Source organism: Balaenoptera acutorostrata, chromosome 4, assembly GCF_949987535.1.
Source record: "Balaenoptera acutorostrata chromosome 4, mBalAcu1.1, whole genome shotgun sequence".
NCBI lineage: Eukaryota > Metazoa > Chordata > Mammalia > Artiodactyla > Balaenopteridae > Balaenoptera > Balaenoptera acutorostrata.
In genome coordinates this window covers 141,545,914-141,569,380 of record NC_080067.1, presented here as the reverse complement: position 1 = coordinate 141,569,380, position 23,467 = coordinate 141,545,914, and positions in this window count along the sequence as shown.

The following is a 23,467-nucleotide window of genomic DNA, read 5'->3' as shown; positions in this document are numbered from 1 at the left end:
CGGGATATGCATTTCAAGTATCCCCGGGAATTACAGGAGGCTTGGTGCCTTGTTAAGGGAAAGCTGGTGAGGAAGATGTGGAGCTGGAGACAGGGAGCCTTCTCAGTGGCCATGAAGTTGACCCTAGTGTAAGTCATGAAGAAAACTAGACCTGAGGTGCTTACTTAATCTCAAAGCCCTTGAACTTCATTCCCTGTTTGTCTTCTCAGACCTTACCCCTCGCACCCATTTTCCCACCAGGCCACCTTTTCCTTGGAGACTCTGACCAGAGGCCTCCATCTCTGCCCACAGGTGTCAGTAGGTAGTGGCCACCTCACCTGGGTTCTGCGGCTGAACACACCCATGGGGCCCAGCCATCTCCAACCTCACAGTTGAGTAAGTCTGAATGGTATGATGGTGCAATCATTGCTGCCCACATTTGCTCCATGTGGGGTGTTCTGTGGTTTGTGTGGCATTGTCCTCCCTGCCTCTGCCACAGAGCCTGGGGTTGAGTAATCGGCTTGATCCTGGCTAGTACTGGGCTTCATGATTACCTCTTTGTCCTTTTGTGCATGTCTGCCTCCTTTCCCTTCAGCAAGAGGTGGATTTTTTAGAGGGCATCTGGGACCATCTTTTGGCATCCTACTGTTGGGAATGAGGCTGGGGGCACCTGCTGAGGCACAAAAGCAGCTGAAGTCCATCCAGCCATGGATTAGGCAGCCCACGGTCACAGCGCCACTTGAAGTAGGACTTGAGGCTCCATTCCCTGCATTGGGAAGGATGCAGATAGAGGCCCTCCACACATGGATCTACAGGGAAGGGATAAGTAGGGCTCACATTTTCCCTTCAAGGCTCAAGTCTACCTGGTGGACACTACCTCCCATGGGTGATTTAATTAAAAGGAGCGCAAACGCGTACACACACACACACACACACACACATACATTTTTGGTAAGGGGGATGTACACTCTCCAGAAAAGAGGCAACAGAATTTCTCTGGCGCTAGGGCAGGGTCATATTCATCCATACTCCTCCTAAAGTACAAGAACACAACTGTAGTGCTGCTAGCAATCGTTATAATAACTAGCAAACATGTACTGAGTACTAACTCCGTGTCTAACGCTTATGAAGCACCCTTCATGGATTATCTCATTTAATCTTTAAAACGACCGTATGAAAAGCATGTTATTATTTTCACATCACAGATAAAAGCACCCGAGTCTTAGAGGCTTTAAGCAGCTTGCTCACAATCACACAGCTAGTAAGTGGCAAAGTCAGGGTTCCAACACAAATTATCTTTGTCCAGAGCCCATGCCCTTGGTCCATACACTATACTACCTCCCCACAGAGTAAGCTCTTGTTTGCTGAATTAATTAATGAACAATTAAATGAATACGTGAATGAAATGGACTATGGATTGAGGACGTACTTCATGCCTTGCAGCAAGCTAGGGTACTGCTAAGTTTTCTCTCTTGCACATCCAGGTAGATGTTGCCCTCAGACCCTGAGATAAAGAACACAACAGGTTGAGCATCTGTTCAACCTGGAAGGAAGGTATTAGGTTGAGTCCTGGCTGTGTGGAGGGCCACCTGGGAAGCTCCTCATAATGGTCTTCCTACATGCCTCCCCTTCCTAAGTTTGCAATCCATGCAGGTGGAAAAGAAGAGAAATCATAATTCTCTAGCATTGCACATGTACCTGTCAACTGAGCGTGTCAGGATGTTCCTAATCAGAGTAGGAGCTCTTAGAGAATAAGGACCATGCCTCCAATACTTGCAGGTCCTGACTCAATGTGACTGTTCTCAAATTTGGGCCATTGCTTGGGGGACCTAAAGTCTCAAGAGTGCGCCCATCAAACCTGCTTCCTGGTGACAGGGTACATATCTCTTGGCCAAGCAGGAAGAATTCTTCTGGCTTTCTATGAGACACCTTGACATACTGTCAAAGTTGGATTACGTGCTTTCAATTAGTTATTGGGCTTATTCCAGAAACAGCATCCTTCGAGACTCAGTACAAATCCCATCTCCACGGAGCACTCTTTGAGCATCCTGGTTCAGGGCAATTTCTCCATCCTCCAGACAACCACCAAAACTCATGGTCTGGACCATAATTTGGCACTTGCCATTCCACATCTTTGTTCACTTTTTTCATCCTGTATCTTATACCAAGTGTAAGCTCCATGAAGGCAAAGACTATGTCGTCTATGTCTTTGAGTAGCATGATAAGATTTTTAGATATGTATTAATTTTTAGATATGTATTGTTGGCATATCGACATTATGCCAACCAAAAAGACAACTGAGACAAACAGACCAAAATCCCTTCCGCGGTGGGTGCACTCTCCCCCTTGCTGCCTTGTTCTCCCCACAACTCTCTTCCCTTGTTCCTTCAGACACAAATGAGAGGGGTTACACAGAGGACAGAGATCAGAGTAAAATTTTCTAAGGTAATCCCCAAAGAATGCCAAGCCCCAGTCAAGGATAACGGGTTGAAAAGAGCACAAATAGGAGCTAGATTACCATTTCCCTAGAGATTGGAGAAGGGCTGTCCCAGCTAGGGAATGCAAACTGAAAAGGAGAAAGTTGTGGGTGTCTAGAGAAGACCCCTGGGCCCTATCCCAGTGGTGATCCTGGAGCCAACTCATTCCAGCAGCCAACTGTTAAATTTTCAGGAATTTTGTGAACTGGTTGGGATTAGCAGCTTGAAATTGGCCAGGGTGGGGGTTTTCACACCCCTGAAAACAGTAAATGCTACAAATTGGGTGCTCTCTGCACCCCTCCCCCGACATCAGAGCCAGTTGTTAGACATTTACCAGCACAGCTGAGCCTGGAACCTCACAGAGTCGGTCCCCCACCCTTCAAAGCAGTTGAGTGCAAGAGGCAGCAGAGCCAGAAGGGAGGGCCTGAGATAGCACCAGAGAGGCTCAGAGAGCAACAGAGGAGAGTGCAAAGGGGTCACAGTCAGGACAAAAAGGAAACAGAGTCATGGGCTGATAACTAGAGACCTTGGTGGGACCACAGGCATCTCATAAAATGACTAATTATTTTAATCATTATTAGAAATAACTAACAAAAAAGTGGACCATAATGATAGTACGGCATGAACTAAGGGTTATAATTAATCCAATCTGCACACCTGAGACCCAGAAGAAGAAAAAGAAGCAGGCGGATAAAGACATACCATGTCCTGGAGGCAGGAATGTTGGGATCACAGACCTCTCAGTGGAAGCCAAGGAGGGCAGAGAAAGTTAGTGACAAAATGCCATGATTTCAGCCAGATGCTGCCCTGGAAGCAAGGGGAAGGCAGAGACTCCTAAACTCCCAACCGTGATGCCACAGCAATCAAGAAAAACACAAAAATGAATGAGTTTACCCCAAAGTAACTAAGATTTTTCTACATACATTAGTCTGCTTGCGCTGCCATGACAAAACATCACAGACTGGGTGGCTTAAAAAACAGATATTTATTACTCGCAGTTCTGGAGGCTGGAAGTCCCAGATCAAAGTCCATCAGGGTTCAGTTTCTGATAAGGGCTGTCTTCCTGACTTGTGGGTGACCACTTCGTCCTCACATAACCTCTTCTTTGTGCTCATGTGGGGAGAGAGTAGTCTCTCTCTTTCTCTTCTTATAGGACCACCAATCCTATTGGATCAGGGCCCCAATCTTATGACCCCACTTAACCTTAATTACCTCCTAAAGTTTCTGTCTCCAAATGCAGTCACAGTGGGTGAGGGTAGCATTTCAACATATGAACTCGGGGCGACACAGTTCAGTCCATGGCACTATCACTAGGTAGAAAGAGGACCTCCAATATGGACTGAGTTGATGACGCTCTGTTGGTGCAGTTGTGGCCAACAGGTGCTCTCTCCAGGGCTGGCTGAATTGACACATCCCTGCACAGGGGAGTTTGGAAATGTCTATAAATCTTACAAAAGCATTTTCCCTCTATTCCAGTGATTCCACTTCTAGGAAATTCTCCTCTTGACCTACCTGTTCAAATTGACATATGCATATAGTCACTCACTGCAGTTTCATTTATAATGAAGAAAAATAGGAAACAGCTAACATCAACAAGAGACCATTTAAATCAATAATGGAATATTCTATAGCTATGAAATAATAATGATATGGAAAGGTAATGAAGAAAGCAAGGTGCAAGCAATATGCTACATTTTTATGTAAAAAGGGAGGAATAAGAATATTTACATTTGGGGAATTCCCTAGTGGTCCAGTGGTTAGAACTCAGTGCTTTCACTGCCAGGGGCCCAGGTTCAATCCCTGGTCGGGGAACTAAGATCCCACAAGCCACAGCATGGTCAAAAAAAAAAAAAAAAAAAAAAACCCAGAATATTCACATTTGGTTCTGCTTTTAAAAGATTCACAAGCAACTAGTAAAATAGAAAAAAAGACATATTAAGTTATAGCTTTTTTATATTTTTTGCTTATATGTAATATGATCATGTGATCTATTGAAAAATAAGAAAAAAATAAAGTTGCATTTCTGCATACCTGAGTTTGAGGCTTGTAAAAAATTACTACCTGCTCTACCTGTATCCTCCACATCGTGATGCTCAAGTGTTTTCTGATTGACTAATTCTGATCTATTGAGTCATGAATATAGCATTCTTCAATCAAATAAGAATGCGATGAGAATCTAGGCTATGCCTGACCCTGCCTGAGAAGCTGATGAGCACATGACTTTAGGGAGGTCCCCATCCCTCTTGTGGCTTCAATTCTTACATTAGAAAGAAAGGAATTAGCTCAGTTCAGTAAATATATATCGGGAGGTGGCTCCCATCCCGGAGACTCAAAGCTGTGTGAGATCCAGAGCCTGCCCTCAGGAGCCTTTCAGACTGGTTGAACGAGATGGCCAAGACAAGGACAAGAGCAACGGAATGTGTCAGAGATCATGGCAGAGACATCTCCAGGGAGCTCTTGGGCCTGGAAAAAGGTTGCCCCTCTCTGGTGTGGTCAGGGAAGACTTCCTGCAGGAGAAGGGTGATGGGGCAAGGTGTCCCAGACAAACAGAGGAGTGGGGGAACAGCACGGATTACTAAAGCAGCAGCGTGGGTCCGGGAGGAGTGGCAGATGCAGCTATACCTGTGTCCTTCCGGAGGCCCAGCCCACCGATTCTCTAGGAGGCTGTGGCCCTCTGTGGGAGCGTATGGAAGGAATCCTCACCCTCGGTGACCAAGGCACAGGCCAAGTCAGAGGTGGTGAAAGCAAAAACAGAGCTCTACCAGGACCAGGGCCAAGGGAAAGGTCCCCTTGCACCCAGTGGAAACCTAGACCAGGTAGGCAGGAACCTCTCCCTCCAAGTCCAGCTCTGCCAAGCTCCCTGGGAGCTGCCAGCCCTGCGGCAGAGGAGTTAGGGAGATGGTCCCTGGCACCTGCAGGCTCCCACTCCCAGAATCTCCAATCCTTGGCGCCCCGGGGAAATGTACGCCCCCAGATCTCTTCCGCTATCCGCATCCGCAGGGTCAGCCCAGCTTCTAGCTGCGGGCATATGCCCAGCTGCTCAGCAGCCTTGCAGGACCAGACCCTGGGCTTCTGTTACATGGCCTCATTCTCATCTCATTTGATTCCCACAAAAATCCGCGAGGTTGTCGTTCTGTATTCATTGTACAGATGAGACACTGAAGCTCAAAGGGGTTAATTGACCCACGGTCTCAGGGATACTTAGTGGCAGAGCCGGGATTCAATTCCAGGTCCCTTATTTCCAAGCCGGGGAACTAAGCCTAGAAGGGAAAGTCTGTTCCTTTGCTTGACCAACAGGTTGGCCATTCAAGCTTTGTTCCAGCCTCCTGGGGCGAGATCCTCCCACGCCCCACTCATTCCCCCCCAATCCAAGGGCAGCCCCGCCGCCTCCCGAGTGATTGCTGGATCAGATTAGTAAAAGCAACGGCCCTCACAAGATTGCCCCACTTGGCTCCAGCAATTAATTAAGAGCCGTCTGAGAGCCTCCAAAGGGCCTGCAAGCTCCAGCAAGATACGGCACACATAGTTGAATCCAAAATATTTGCTGTGTTTTTCCCCTTGCTGGGGAACCAGTCCTTACCTGTTACCTGAACCTGATTAAAATTTAAGCCACTCATTCTCAGTGCCAACCGTGAACCAGCCTGTCGGTCATATGGAAGATGAGGAGAGGGCTGGAAACTTGACAAGGATAATAAGTGATCAATCAAAAAGCCGTTGTTTCCTGGCTGTACCAGGAAGCACCCGGGATCTGCACCAAATGCGGCTCGTTCTCGTCATCAGTGCTGTCTGCACACACGAGACCTTGAGGCTCAGCCCCGGCAAGGCAGGAACCCGTAGGTCCAGCCCAGAGAGGTCTACGGCCAGAAGCCACATGACGGAATCTGATATCTCTTGAGTTTAAGAAAGCTACTCATGAACAACTAGATTTAGATGATAAAAAAGACTAGATAAAGCACTCTACAGCTTGCCATATTGTTTCATCATGTTTAAGCTTACAGCAAACTGGGGGTTATTACTGGTTTTACAGAAGAGATTCACAGAGGCTGCTACTTTTCCAGCATCGCTTAGCTAATAAATCGCCAATCTGAGACTTGACCTTAGACTTTCAAATTTAGCTGGTAAGTACAAGTTTTTTCCATAAGGGAACAAATTATTTTGAACATTTTTTCAAGGAGAATTAGTTGGACAAGTATATATTACTGCAGATTCCAAATTCGCAGGATCCAAATTAATGACGTTACTGTGGTGTCAGTGACTGGTACATGAGAAATTCTAGTTCTTTAAAAGCTCCTGGTCCCTACAAATGTTTACTGAGAGAACTTTCCAACTTTCCAGTTGCTCAGGGTTACGAGGTTCCTGTTTATTTATACAAGCAAAGTAGAATTTTACAGCTAGATTTCTTTTGAGGGACTTCCCTGGTGGCGCAGTGGTTAAGAATCTGCCCGCCAATGCAGGGGACACAGGTTGGAGCCCTGTTCCAGGAAGATCCCACATGCCGCGGGGCAACTAAGCCCATGTGCCACAACTACTGAGCCCGTGTACCACAACTACTGAAGCCCGTGCACCTAGAGCCCGTGCTCTGCAACAAGAGAAGCCACCGCAATGAGCAGCCCGCGCACCGCAACGAAGAGTAGCCCCCGCTCACCGCAACTAGAGAAAGCCTGCGCACAGCAAGGAAGACCCAACACAGCCAAAAATAAATAAATAAAATAAATAAATTTTTAAAAAATCTATTAGATATCTTTTGACAATTACTTTAGAAGGAAGAACAATCCCTGGACTCAATTATTTCCCCTTGATCCCCTGTGGGCAGAGAGGATAACACCAACAGAGATTCCATTCCCACATTGGGCTGTTCATTCATTCCACAGACGTCTGAGTGTCCGAAGCATTGCTCTCCCATGGATGACTTTCATCTTCTTATCTCCCACAACCCTATGAAGCAGAGAAGTGAGGAGACAGGTGGGGCCCCTGTCACCGAGGAGGATAAGGCAGCAACTGAGGGGGGATGAGGCTGACTGGCCTGGAAGTTGTCAATCCACCTTGAACCTCTCCGAGACTTTGACCTCTGTGAGTGCTGCCAATCTACAGGTTTCCAGCAGCACCAAGCCCTGTGCTAAGGATTGAGAACTGAAGACCATCGTGGTCGGATGCTGATATGGCTGAGGCAGTTGTTGGAACCGCTTCCCAAGGCATCTTAGTTTTATTGCAAATGTTATTACAGGCTTAATTAATACTTGGTACACCATGTAAGGCCTTTGCCATGGAGTCTTTTTTTTAAATTGAAGTATAGTTAATTTACAATGTTGTGTTAGTTTCAAGTGTGTAGCAAAGTGATTCAAATATATATATTCTTTTTCAGATCCTTTTCCCTTATAGGTTATTACAAGATATTGAGTATTCTCTCCTGTGCTATACAGTAGGTTGTTTATTTTATATATAGTAGTGTGTATCTGTTAATCCCAAACTCCTAATTTATCTCCCCGCCCCCCGCCCTCCCACTATCCCCTTTGTAACCATAAGATTTTTTTCCATGTCTGTGAGTCTATTTCTGTTTTGTAAATAAGTTCATTTGTATCATTTTTTTAGATTCCATATATAAGTGTTATCATGATATTTGTCTTTCTCTGTCTGACTTACTTCACTTAACATGATTATTTCTAGGTCCATCCATGCTGTTGCAAAAGGCATTATTCCATTCTTTTTTATGCCGTGGAGTCTTGAATCACCCCACACCTTCACTTTCCCCACCTCTGCATCTACCCATGCAGCCAGTCTACAGAAGGCAGGCCTGCTCGATGCCCCCGGAGGGTCTGGAGATCTGCTCCTTAGGTCCCGTGAAAGCATTAGTTCTTAATCTTGGCTGCACCAGAATCACTTGGGGAGCTGGACAAAATACCGATACCTACTGGCACTTCCAAAGATTCCAATTTACATGTGGCCTGACCATCAGGATTTCTAGAAGATTCCAGGTGGTGCCAACTTGCAGCTAGAGTCTAAGCCTTCTCTGAGTCAAAGATTTGTGATTCTGGAGGTTTCAGCTCCACATAAAGGGAACAATTAAGGCTTTTATCAATGTGAGAAGGCAGCAAATATGGTTAAATGACCGAGGTCTCTATACTTCCAGCTCTCCGGATGATCAACTTTCACAGCTCTCTGGAGCTTAGGCCACTTCAAATTTCCTGTGTAATGTGGGTTTTGAGGTGATGCACACACACAAACACACTCCCAACTAATTGTAAAATAATGAATACTCAACTGAGTTCAAAGAACAGCTATTAAAAAAAATAATAATAACGGTCAACTTGTTGATCTGCAGAACGTTATCAGGGTTGATATTTTCAAACACACCTACAATACAGAGGCGGTCTGAAAATGAGGTATTCATTGAGGGATTTATGTCTATATTTGGTTCCTAAAGGCTGCTGTAACAAATTATCACAGACTTAGAGCCTTAAAAACAACACAAATTTATTCTCTTATAGTGCTGGTGGTCAGAAGTCTGAAATGGGTGTCACTGGCCTCAAATCAAGGTATCAGCAGGGCTGCGTTCCTTTCTGGAGGTTTTAGGGGAGAATCCATTTTCTTGCCTTTTCCAGCTCCTGGAGGCCGCCAGCATTCCATGGCTCATGGCCCCTTCCTCCAGCCTAAATCTAGTGATGGCAGATAGAGTCTTTCTCAGGATGCTCCAGACTCTTCTGCATCCCCGTTCAAGGACCCTGTGATTACACCGGGTCCCTCATATAATCCAGGATAATCACTTTAACAACAGCTGATTAGCAACCTTGGTTCCATCTGTAACCTTAATTCCCCCTTAATGTGTAACATAGCCTAGTCATGGATCTGAAGATTAGAACCTGGACACCTTTAAGGGGCCATTAGGCCCACCTAATGTCCAAATTAATTGATGACAGATTATCCTAAAGGCATAAATGGTACTTGAAAATCTGTCTTCACTGAGGAAGGAAATAAAAAAGCTTACCACCAGAATGGGACCCATGTGTCATCCAAGTCAATCAGGAGTAGAGATGGTCACTCTGATGTCTGACCTCTAGCTTAATGCCTCTGGTCATGGTGAAAGCAGCAGGTGAAATCTTCAACAGTGCTGCAGATGTGAAAAAGCAACATGATTTATTTATCTTTTAGGGACCACTCTCAAGACCCCAGGTTGAAACTGTTTCTTCTGGATCCAGCCTTTGTGCCTGCCTGTGTATGTAGGTACACTCCCACATGAGCATCTTTCTCGATTGGTCTCTGATGGTCTCTGCCTACGTGCATCTATGTGCTTTATGCAGAGTATCTGTCTCTATTTTCCTGTCTGTCAATCATCTCTCTCTCTCTCTCTCTCTTCCTTCATTCTCCTTCTCTGCCTCATTCTTTTTTGCCTCTCTCCATCTTTCTTATTTCCATCTATCCTCACTCCCTTTCTCTTTTTGCCTCCTTCTCTTAACTAACTTCAATATTAAGCCAACATATGTATTTTATTATTTTTGTTTTTGTCAAATGGAGTTTTCTGTCCCACATTGTTTACCAAAAAAGTAGATAACATTACATATATCACCCTCTCAACATTAAACTCATTATTAAGTTGTTTTCTGTTATGTAGCCCACAACGGATTTTTTTTTTTTTCTCCTTGCAGCTCAAGGACCCTCCTTAGGACAAATATAAGTCAAGAGAGCGCATTTGGAACTGAAGCACAGAGGGTTAATTTCACCTTGTCCTCCAAAATCCTATTGTCAGTGCCACAAACAGGCCAGTTTAGGAGGTTGGAGGAAAGGCCTTCCAGTGGGCCTATGCATCTTATTCTGTATTCTTAACCTCTCTTTGCTTTTCAGAGCCAGCTGTGTCTGAGGCAGGTGTGCATTGGTCCCTCGTGTGGATGCTCAGGGCCACACCTTGACAGCACTCGGGGATTTGAAAGCATCCAGAACCTTCCATGGTCTTGACATCTGCCTCCTCCTGCTCCAAGGATGGGCAGGACCACAGCTCTAGGGAATCTGAGGGGAAGATTCCCCATCAGCTGCAAGGCGATGCTTCACACTGAAGAGGCTGGGACTTGAACCAGGCCCTGGGGGCATCTGCACCCTGAAGCCACAGAGAATGAGCCCTCTGTCCTCAGTGGCTCAGCTGGGTCGGGAAACAGCTGTTGATTCTGTTAGGTCATTCTAGCTCCTTGTCCATCAGAAACACCTGTCCAAAGCCCTCTCCTTTTTGAGTTAAATATTTATTTACATTTTTTTCTTTTGATGTAGGATTTACATACAAGGAAATGTACAATCCTTAAATGTACATTTGTGATCTTAAGTGTCCGTGCATGCACCCATGTAACCTAACCCCTTATCGAGGTATAGAACATTACCGAAACCCCATAAGTTTCCCTCATTTCCCTTCTCAGTCAATCCTTGCCCTTGGAGCATTTCTCTTATTTATTTTAAATAAATAATTCTATTGAATATCTAGTATGAAGCTTGGGATTTATTTTATACTTTAAAAATATGCAATAACATTTAGTACATATACCAAATGCAAACTCCTAATTGTTCATCAAATGGGAGCTTGATCAAATGGGGATCTATGGGGAGTTTTTAAATTGTTCTTTTTATTGTGGCAAAATACAGATAACATAAGTTGACCATCTTCACCACTTGCAGGTGTACAGCTCAGTGGTATTAAGTGCATGAATAATGCTGGGCAACCATCACCACCACCCATCTCCATGATTCTTTTCATCTTGTAGAGCTGAAACTCTGTACACCTTTGTCTCTTTTTGTCCAGGATGGGAATCCTGAATCACAGTTCTCACTCTTTTGTCTTCACCTAGTCTGGTTCTCTGTTCTTTTCTGCAGGGAGACAATTTCTGGTAAGATTAGTAGAACTTTTTTTCTTTTTTCTTTTTCTTTTATCACCCTTTTATCTTTCCATTTTCTCCTCTTCTTATTTTTCTGTTCTCATCTCCTTCTCTTCCTGTTTTCATTTTCTTCCTTTTTTCTCTTGCTTTTCCCCTTTCATCATCTGTCTTCCTCTCTTCATTTCTGTGTCTTCCTTCTCACCTCTTTCCCTTTTTCTCACCCCTTTCTCCATCCATCCCTCTTCCTTTCCTCTCCTCCCCTATTCTCTTGTCTCCTCTCTTTGTCCTCGCTTTCCTGCTAAGAATCCCTTAAGATTTTCCAAACAACAGATGGGACCCACGTACGCTGGGATGAACCAAGATGAAGGCAGAGCTGAGGTGGCTGGGTAGCCGGAGGAGGCGGGGAGAACGAGGTGTCGCCCACAAGTGGTTATGGAGGGAGGTGGCGCCCTGCTCAGCCCGGGAGACAGTGGAGGGCGGCTGGGGATACCGTTCTGTGCTCCAAGGCTTGCCATTGAGTTGGGGAGATAAGACACGCCCACACGGAAACGTGGTGAGACAGGGTAGTACAAGAGGTGCTCGATCCAAGGACAGGCAGAATTCCAGAAGTTGGTAGGTCGGTGGTTTAGAGCATGTATGTGATGTAATGCACTTTCTTGTAAAACGATATTCTGAGTAGAGGTTGTTTGGCTAGCTCATGAAAACCTATGTACCCCTATGTCTTTAAGCACAGCACTCAAAACGTTTTCTCAGGTTCACCTGCCGATGTAGTGTTGTTTACCTCTGCAGGAAAATTGGTTTCTGGCTCCAACTTGTTACCAAAACATTCTGATTTCCTCACCAACACCATAGGCAGCCTGAGGGTAGGGGCTCTGGGGAAGGAGGGGTTGGGTATTCTCGGCCACCAGTAACTTGCTGAAGTGCTAAGTGTCCTGCTCCTGGCCAAGCATTTCTCGATGGTTTGAACTGGGAAACCAATCTGTTTGTGGTGGGTTGTTCATAAAGTAAGTGTCATGAAAGCAGAGCCCATCCTCCTGATCTAGGTGCCAGGTGTGTGGGCAGCTTGGTCCGGGTCACTTCAGAAGGAGGCAGGGGTTGAGCTGGGCCCACAGGACCAACAGGATGAAGAAGAGAATGGGACACACTGGGACAGGCAGAAAAGAGCCTTGAGCATCGGGAACCGCTGAGAGTGGGCCGGTTTGGGGAAATAAAGCCAAGCGTTCCTACATGGAGTCCTGAAAAAAAAGCTGAAGGGATGATGGGGGCGGGTGGCAGGAGTGGGGAGCCTGGGACTGGCAGGTTGGCAAAACCTTGAAAACAAGGCTAAAAATCTTGAACTTTCCCTCTGAGTCAAACTGTGGGGACAACCTATTAAGGGGTCATGAAATAAAGGCATTGGGGCACCAGCAGCATTAATTTTAATGAAGTGGAATCAAATAAAATGAATGGAATAGAATAAAGTAAAATGGAATGGAATAGAAGATGCCACGGAGGACATCACATAGGAAATTCACATTTCATGAATCTTGTCTTGAGTTTTTCACCTGTGCGTGTGTATACACATATATGTATGCCTACAAACATGTATATATGTGTTCACTTACATAGCTAGGGGGTCACAGTCTAAAATGCATTTCTTTACTGTGGGCTTTTGAGTAATGACATGTTGACATGAATGGTTTTAGATGAATCTAGAAGTGATTTGGGGGATTGGTTTTGGGGAGAGCATCTGGCAGGCAGTGGCAGAGAAGGGAGGCACTCAAGAGTCATTGAAGGGCCGGTGGGGAAGCCTGAGATTAGAGTGATGACAGCAGGGATGGGATGAGTGGCCACCAGCCCCACTGAGAGGAAGGGGACCTGCCACACAGGGTCTAGAAAATCGGCGACGGGGATTGCACAACTGCAAGGGATTCAGTGGCCTGTGCCCAGGGCAGAGCTGGGGTTGTCCAATGCCCAGCCCAGGCACCACCCCCCAGACTGCTGCAGTTCCCAAGACAAGGAAGTGTGTGTGTGTGTGTGTGTGTGTGTGTGTGTGTGTCCAAAAAAACTTTGTCCAAATCCCACTGTTCTGTATTCCATCTTAATTTCTTTTTTGGATTTTTGAACTTTTAGTTTTAAAAATACTTAAATTTTAAATACCACATTTTAATAAATCACTGTATAATAATTTCCACTTTATATCACTGTGCACAGGTAAGTATCAATATGACACGTGTGGTAGGTATGATTGTTATTCAGAAAAATTGCGGATTAAATGACCTACTTTTCTGTGTTGTACATAAAGTACTTGGAATGAACAGAGTAGAGTTGGCTGCCACTATTATTTCAGGAATCACTTCTCAAAAGTGGGAATATAGGTGTCTTGGGCATGAGAGGAGGATGATAAAGAATTAAATACACCTATTTCTCCAACGACGATTTAGCCCTGCACTTACAGGACTGAGCTAGACAGCCCTGAACCCAAGCCGTGGGCAGGAGACAGAATGCAGCGCAGTCTGGCAGGAGCCAAGGGTATCAGTGGGGGTAGGGGTAGGAGATACAGGGTCATGGACTGAACTGAGGACTGATGGATGACCACCAAGGGGGTCTCAGCTGCTTACTGCCCAATGGCATCAGAAATCTTGGTCACACTGTGTCTCTTCCAATCATGAGCACACAACCCCCCTTCAAACAGAATCAGCCACATCATGGAATGAAATCATCACTCCAAAAATGATTGTAAAGGAAGACTCCACAATTCCCGCCAGTAACCTTGACAATTAGTGGTCCAGTTGAAAATTCATGAGATGGTAGACTGTCGTGATCTGGTGTGCAATGGCATACATATGAATCCCACCCCAATAATTATTCACCGTATGATTTTAGGCAAGTTCTTTAACCTTTCTGTGTCTTAGTTTCTTCTTCTATAAACTATAAGGATTGATGACATTATATATAAAACCCTGAGAGTAGTGCCTGGTCCATAATAAGGTTTCGATACTTGTTTGCATTCAGCCCCATTTTATCTAAAAGCATGTATGTCCTGGCAACATGTATGACCAAGTGTTAAAGTAATAATAACAATAATAATAATAATAATATACAAAGAACTCTTAAAATAAGAGTTACAGTAACTCTTGTATCTTACTGTAACTTATAGTAACAATAAGAGATACAGTTACTCCAATACAAAGGAAGGATAGAAATCTTCTTGAACAAGCAATTCAAAAAAAAAGAAGTCCAAATGGTCAATACACATGCACCAAAAATAATCAACCTCACCTCTAATAATAAAAATACAAATTAAACCAGAATGTCTGAAATTAAAAGGACAAATATACTGTGTGTTGGCAAGGATGTGGAGCAACTGGAACTCTCATGCATGTCTGGTGGGAAGTTAAATTGATACAACCACTTAGAAAAATATCTTTGGAAGGATCTACTAAAACTAAATATATGAATGCTATCTGACTCAGCACTTCACTCCTGGGCATATACTCCACGGATGTGAGTGCTTAGGTCCAAAAGACATTACAAGAACGTTCATAGCAGCTTTACTCATTGCAGCTCAAGACTGAAAACAACCAAAATATCCTTCCACAGACGAATGGATAAGTAAAGTGCAGTTTATTCATACAATGGAATAGGTTCAGCAGTGAGAGTAAGCAAACTACAGGTGCACATATCGACATGTGTGAATCTCACGGACAGAGTAGTTACTGTATGTTTCAATTTATATGAGGGTCACAAACAGACAAACTGTTCTAAAGCGGAAAAGGGCAGAATAGTGGTTGTCTTCCAGTGGGGGAAATTAGCTGAGAGGGGGCACAGAGGGCCTCCTGGAGGGGTGGAAATGTTCCATACCCTGATCTTGACAGTGGTTATGTGGGCCTTTCTATACATAAAAATTCATCCAGTTGCCCACTTAAGATGTGTGTGTTAACAGGTTATACCTCAATAAAAAGTATTTATAAAATATTAAAAAATTAATGAAATGAAATTAATTAATGAAATGTCATTGTCATTGTCATGTCATTGTCTCCTGTAAAACAGGAAACTATTTTGCAAATGAATAATACTCAGTGTTACTATCTTATTTAGTACAGTGGGGAGGACTTGGTACAACATTTCAGAAGGGCATTTGATCCTACTTAACAAAAAACCTTAAGGACTTCCCTGGTGGTCCAGTGGTTAAGAATCTGCCTTCCAATGCAGGGGATGCCAGTTCAATACCTGGTCGGGGAACTAACATCCCACATGCCGCAGGATAACTAAGCTGGCATGCCACAACTACCAAGCCCGCAAGCCACAACAAAAGACCATGTGTACCGCAACTAAGACCCAGCACAACCAAATAAATATTTTAAAAAATAAAAATAAAATAGTCACACAAGTTAAAAAAAAAAGGCAAACCTTAAAAAATATCCATCTCTTAACCCAGCATTTGTACTTGTAGAAATTTATCCTAAGGAAATAATCAGACAGATGTACAAAGATGCTTCTACAAGGATGTTTATTTCATTGCTTATAACTGCAAAGAATTTGAAGCACATTAATGTCCAAAAATGGAGGACTGAGTAAATAAGTTTAGCTACATGTATGTGATAGGACCCATTAAGCACCCATTTTAAATGATGGAAGAGACTATTTAATGGAATGGGAAATGCAGCAAATGAAGAGAAAGATCACAAAACGATGTGCTCATTATATTTATATACATTATAATATGTATACATTTTTATTACATACGTGATATATGATATGTATATGATAGCCACCAAAGGAGACAATTGTTCTCTCTGAGTGTTGGGATCATGAGCAATGTTAATTTTGTTCTTGGTACTTCTCTCTGTTTTATAAACTTTCTATGAACGGAAAGCCTGATAACCCTTAACGAAAATATGCTATCTTGTAGGAAATATGTAGAGAGTTAAACGAAGAAAATTCTAGAGATTAGTGCTCTTTCCTGCAGAGTTTAGCATTCGGTAAGAAAAAAATGATGGCCCCTCTGCTAGGGTTACAGAAGGTCATGCATGAAAATATATGCTATGAAACACACAACCTGGAGAAGCTACTGGTTCCCTAAAATCACACGCACACACCTACACACACACGCACACACTGACCCTCTAGCCACACCCCATTGATCTAAGCAGATCCAGCTCCGGGGAGTTGCAGGTTGGACCAGCGACCCCGCACACCAGGAGCTGAGGCGGCCAAGTCAAGGTCGTCCCTCTGATCTCTCCGGACAGCTGCGCAAGGAAGGGACAATTTCGCCCGCCAGCACCCTCTCTGAGCCATGACACCCGGGTCTCCCTCCAGTACATCCTCAGTTTTATTTACGCTTTGATTAAACCGATAAGCCAGAATCCACTTCTGTGGTTTGTAACAAAAAGGACCTCACCGACCACAAAGCCGTGTTAATGAATCCGGCCCCTCTCCTCGCCTCTCCCCTCCCCCCCCCCCCGCCCCCGCCCCGCACATCCGCGCCCTCAGCGCGCATGCGTGGAAGACCGACGCAGGCGGCCCTGTGCTGGGCGCTTCGTGCCCTTTCCAGGGAAGCAGGTCAAGGTCTTGCCCTTGAGGCTGCAGTAATCCAGCCAAGAGAGTTGTTCAGGCTCCCCCAAAATTAAGTGAAGCAGAGCTGGGTTAGGCTGTGGGCTGCGGTGAAAGGACCCCCGCGCTGGGGAAGGAAACACGCTCGCCCCGCGCAGGAAGAGACCTCGCCCTGGAGCCGGGTCTTCTTTCCCCTCCAGCCCTTGGCAGTGAGACTGGACTGTTTAGGTTCTTCAGTGGTTTCTCTTGCCCTTCGGTCTAGATGCAAAGGAGAACGATTCACAACATCTACAAGAATTACTTCACTAAGAGCAGCAGAGAGTGCAAACGTCCCGCTTTATAAGGGATTAATTTTAAATTCTGTTCCCACGAAGGCTCCCATCTTAGCTGAGGTCACAGTTTGGGGATGGTGGCCTTTAGGATTTCTCCTTTCTGACCACATCAGCGGTCCCATCTAATCGGAAAGAGGAAGCGGGGCAGCAGGGCTTTCAAGGAAGAGGCTCTGCTCCCGGGTCCCTATCTCCCGCCAGCATCTCTCTTCCTTCTGCGGCTCTGGGCTCCTCCTGCCTACTCCTCCCAGCACATCTTCAACTTCACAGAACCTTTCAGAGACTCCCACGAGATCATGTCGGCTGTGAAAGTGCTTTGGAGACTAAGCCTCAGCCCCACATTCGAGGGTTTCCATTATTACCACCACTCTCCGCTTCCACTGGACGATGGACCCCGAGCAGAGCTGGCCCCGTGCCTGGAGGCGTTGCTCAGTTATGTGGCCAATACCCTCCGACCCCGAGCAGGGCTCCCGTCAGCTGGTCTCAGCCCAGCAAAGAGTCGTTCATGAGCCAGCACCCCTTGCAGCTTCTCAGCCACTACTGGGGACCTGTGACTTGGGCAGAGTGACAGGGACACACGCCGAGTGTGACTGAGCCCTTTGCTGCGACTCTGTGGGGAGCTTGGTGTGGCTTGAGCTCAAGACAGTGTTTGCAAGTGGCTTCACGGAGGAGACACTTCCTTGACCCACAGGGGCACAGGGGTGGGGGGTGGTTATCCGTGTCACCGGAGAAGGTCACCAGAGTGAACCTGATAACTTGAAGGAGACACTCAGACGGGCCTTGAGAAAGAGCTCCCCACTTAACACAGCTTTTTCATCTTCAAAGCCCAGAACCTCAATCAAGTAATTAATAGGTCTGGTCATGTTCACAGATCTCTAAAAATGAGACTGGGGGAGCTCTGGCTTTCCCTCCAGGAGAACTGCTTTCCCGTCAAGCCCAGCGAAACGCCTGAGAAGGCGACCAGTAATCCAATAAGCATCCCCTTCTGATGACAAGTTCCAAATCGGCTCTGCGGGTTGAGGGGTTGCCCCGGCCCCGGAAACGCGGCCAGACTTTGTGGTTTGCTGCCCCCTTGAGGATGCTTTGAGGATAGCAGGCGGATGGAACACTGCATCCAGTAACGGGAAGAAAACAGCTCTTTTCATCTGAGAAGGAGTATCCGGCATGCCCAAGACTTCTTCAAGACAGGAAAATATTTCCTGCACAATAATTCCTCTCTCTTTTCATTCAAAATCTAGACAAACTGTGTTGATACTGAGTTAACAAGTTCCAGGGGCCAACGCTTTCTGAATGAAACGAGAGGGTTCTTGAATTTATGGATGAGAACACAGCTTCGCACATCAGAGGACCAAGGGAAGGTAACTGCCCTCGATATTTACTTTGGATTTCGGAAATACAAAGCAAGAAGGCTTTGCAGAAGTCAAGAACTGATTATAATTCTAGGCTTGGCGGCAGTGGGATAAATTATCTGGTGACTTTTTGCCGACTTATTGACTCTGTTTGCATCTAACGCCAACGGCCTTGCCTGGTATAAAGCCTCAGAAAGCACTCAGAAAAGAGCATCATTCCTACATCACTGACAAGATGCAGAGTGCCGGGGCTTCAGGACCGCCCCCCATTGATCATAACCCGGTCACCTCAGGGGGCTGCTGGCAGCTCAGTCCACTAGAAGACCAGTGACTGGCTTAGCCCACAAGGAGTCTTCAGTCTCTGTCTGTTTTGAAGGCTGCCTGGCCTCTCATGATTTAGGGCTCTGGGCTGGTATGTCTAGGGACTTCTTGCCCTAGATAAAAATTTTTTAATAACTAAAAAGCCCCCAACAGAGAGAAAGGGCGGGGGCATGCACATTTGTGTGCCCCAAGCTAAACTCTTTTCATTCAAGTTTTAGATTCACAGAATTTTCAGTGTTCAGCCTATCCTGGTGTCATAGGCAATGGGAACTGACTGCAGTGGTTCCTGAGGGCATGGAGGGATGGGGCCCAGTCGCACACTTTGGGACAGTTGGAGAGCAGCCAAGAACGGGTGTGGCAGCCCAGCTGACTGAATCCCCGCCAGTGGAAGGGACCTCAAGATGGGAGGTCAGCAGGAAACGTGGTTGGGCAGGGACATGGCTGGCTGGGGCTCCTCTCCTCTGCGTCCCCCAGAGCCCAGATGGGTGAGGTGTTGGGGGGCTGGAGAAGGGGCTTATGGCCAGGGAAGCACCGAGATGGTCACAAAGGAGAGGTCAATGTCTTCTGGATGGAAACAGCGATCCCAGTTGCCTTGCAATGGAGCAATTGGCATGGGAGTTGGTGTCACCCAGACTTTGAATGGCTGAGGGGTGGTGAAAAGAAAGCAGCTTCCGGCACGGCTGATGACCCCGTCTGTCCAAGAACAGGCCTTTCCAACGATACCCAGAGTGATCCAGATTCTCTCCGGGGAAGTCCAGTGTTAAGACAATGCGGCTGCCTGTCGTGGAGCAGACTGCCCAAAACCGCAGGGGGGAGAACATCCAATAACCCAATCCCGGTGACCCCATCCTTTCTGCGGTTACTCAGAGCTGGCTGGCTGAGGTCCAGGGTGCAGACCCAGTCAGGGTGAAGTCTATCCAAATTCAATTTCCAATTGAAAATGGAAACAAGTCAGGCCAAGACAAACCCAGGGCCTGGCTTAGCAACTGCCATGGCAAAGCTATTGTCACACGGGCCCAAAGGTCGGCCCTCTACCCACCACCTTTCACATAGAAACTCACTGACCGCATAACCTCTCTATGACACAGTTACCGTTAAGGTCCTCATTGTACAGGTGAGGAAACTGAGGCACAAGAGGTTAGTTCTCACAGTAGGTGGTGGGGCACGGCTGAACCCCCGGGGCTGGCTCCAGATCAGCCTCCCAGGGCGGGGATCCCCTTGCCCCAGCCCCTCACCCACCCGGGCACCCTCTTCAGCTGCAGACCCCAGGGTGGGCGAATGGGGATCCAGCACCAGAGAGGCTCTAGGTCTCCATGTCCCTCTCAGACGCTGTGCTTGGATGTGACCCACACACTCCTGGGGGCGGGGCCTCATTACCAACATCCAGGGTCCTGAAGACTTGAGAGAGCGTCTTGAGGGCTGCTCCTGTCTCCCTGCCTCAAGTTCACTTCCAAGGGGGAGGCTCCTGTCCCCGCTGCCCACCGTAGCCCCCGATGCACGGCCACAGGAAGCCCCCTCACAGGGAGTGCTTGGGGACAGGTCAGCACGCAGCCTCCGGGCCGCAGCACCTGCATGAGGAGCTTGATTCCTCTGAACATTTCTTTCGTCTTTTAGAAGATGGCCATTGTGAGGCTGGGTGCCTGTGCGGAATTTCAGAAGACTGACTAGAAAAACCACGTGATAACAGCAAATTATATCTATCTCTTGTGGGATTTACCAGCCTCTTACATATAGGGAGTATCTATCTATCTATCATCTATCATCCATCCATTTAACTATCTTTCCTTCTTTCTATCATTCTATCTATATTACCGATTTATCAATCAATCGTCTATCATCTCTCAATCACCTATTATTTATCTATATCTTCTATCATCTATCCATTCATCTATCCTCCATCCAATTATCTACCTTTCTATCTTTCTTTCCATCAAGCTATCTATGTTATCTATCATTTATTTATGTCACCTATTATCTACCTACCTACCTGTTATCTACCTATTATCTATCTACCTATCATCTATCTATCTATCTATCTAACAACTATCTGTCATCTATTTATCTTCCCACCCACACGCTCACAGTCTCAGACATTCAAGCTGCCATGTGGAATTTTGATTATGAGCTCTCAGTAGCACCTGGGTCAGAGTCCAGTTTCCGAAAATCACTAGCTGTGTGACTTTGGATAAGTTACTTGACATCTCTGTGCCTTCTTTTGGGTTTTTGCGTCTGTAAAACGGGAAGCATAAGAGTGCTTATCTAACTGGATGGTTTGCAAGGACTACATTAGCAAAGCTGTGTAAAAGGCTAGTCTGACAGCCTGGAGCTTGTTAGGTCTTAATAAACGGGAGAGAAGCTACCCTGGGCTGCAGCAGGGGCCTGGCTTTCCTGTGCCCTAAAAGAGGAAGCAGTGAACCTCAAAGCTTTTAAAGCAGTTCTTTTGCAGAGACCCCTGGCCTGTGCCAGCTGATCTTAGCTAATTTTCACAGTTTTCCTGGAGGGAGGTAAGGCCCAGAGAAAAATCAGATTTGGCTAGCAGAGAAGAGAAACACAGCCGAGATTGACACGCAGTTCTGTGGAACAATTAAGGGCCATAAACGGAACGTGGGAAGACACGAGGCAGATGACCAGGGTCTGGGAGCTGTAAACCATCCTCAACTGGTCAGCCGCTGTGACCTGACACAGACCAAGGAGGAGCCTTTGCCGGGCCCCAGGACCCCTACAAGTGCCCCTCTGTGTGATTCACAGTCACTGCCCCAGGCAGGATGACGAGACCCGAGTCTGGAGCATTTCTGGGAACACATGCAGAATCCGTAACTGCTACAGCTCCTTGAGGATTAGGTCATGTCGGGACCTTCGGGCTTCCCCCGGCTGCACTGGGCAAGCCGCCAGGCACTGAGGGCGTCAACGTCCACTGCAGGATATACGGGGGCATCTCTCCGGGACCCGAGTCCCGGAGGCTGCTCTTTCCATTGCCTTAGGGTTTCAAGAGAGAACGAACTTTGGGGAATGTGTCACTTGTTGGGCTTTAGAAGGTGACAGCAGGCAGAGCCCAGATGCCCGAAAGCGCCGCCCACATCTGGATAGAGGTTTGGAGGTTATCGGCAAGTCTATTGAAATTGACAATAAATGGGATTTTGCATGTGAAACCATGGGAACTATTGAAGTACAAAGAGGAGACATGGAGAAAGCCATTAACATGTTCAACAAAGGTATTAACCTGGCCAAATCGGACATGGCGATGGTTCATCTATACTCACTCTCTGATGCTGCCCATGCCCAGACAGAAGTTGCAAAGAAATATGGATTAAAACCACCAACATTATAAAGTACGGGAGAAAGACAATGACCCTCTTTTTAGAACTTAACCCCCTCTTCAGCTGAACCCTAAAGACGCTGTGATGCATTGTGTTGAATGGTGGAACTTAGTATTTCCGTTTGCGCTGGTGTCATTCATTACGCCTGTTTCAGGTTTAGATTTTGTAGGAGTAGCTGCTGAAGAGAGTTTGCCTGTTGCAGCTTTTATTCCCTGGGCAACAGAAGCTTAGAGACTGTTACAGGGATATTAAATTAAAGTTGCAAAGAGTGCAAATGATACTTGGCCGTGCAAATAAAAGCTTTGATTTATTCAAAAGAAAATAAAAAGTCTGCACCCCGGCACTTGGCAGGTGGAGGTGAGTTTCACTTCTGCCTCTTGAGGACCTACCTCGGTGGCTGGTGCTCAAGGTATGTGCTGAATTGTCCAGATCAGACCCAGAGACAACGGGAGGGCAGACACAGAGAGAACTGAGCATCCCCCAGACCCGAGTAGGAAGCCGTGCTTGGTCCCCCGCCAGCCAGGAAACTTCAGGCAAATTTCCTCACTTCCCATCTGCAAAGTGGGGACGAGGTTATGAATATCTTCCTCAGAAGCTTCTCCTTGGCATTTTTCTCCTCTGGAGAGCCCCGGTATCAGGACCCTGGATGGACGGACGGTGGTTTGGGGAAGAGGAGGCGTCCAGACCTAAAGAGACATCCATCGCAGCACCATGGTCTCCAAGCTGGAAGGCGCAAGAGACTCTTCAGCGCAGTGGTTTTCGATTATTTTGAAACAGGAATCACCTGGGAAGCTTTCTGTATTCGTTTCCTAAGGCTGAGGTAATGGAGTAACACAAACTGGGTGGCGCGCGACAGCAGAAATGTACTTTCTCACAGTCCTGGAGGCCGGAAGTCCAAGATCAAGGTGTCAGCAGGGTCGGTTTCCTCTGAGACTCTGTGTAGAATCCTTCCTTGCCTCTTCCTGTCTTCCGGGAGTGACTGGCGTTCCTTGGCATCCCTTGGCTTGTGGTAGCATCCCTCCAATCTCTGCCTCGGCCATTGCGTGGCCTTCTCCCTGCATCTCTCCAATTTTACACAGCCATCTTCCCCGCGTGTCTGTGCCTTTTGTCCTCTTCTCATAAGGACACCAGTCATACCGGATCAGGGCCCATCCTACTGCAGCATGACCTTGTCTTAGCCAATTACATCTGCAACAATCCTATTTCCAAATAATGTCATATTCTGAGATGATGGGGATTAGGACTTCAACGTATTTTTTTGAAGAACACAATTCAACCCATAAGACCTGCTCAGAAAAACAGATTCCTGGT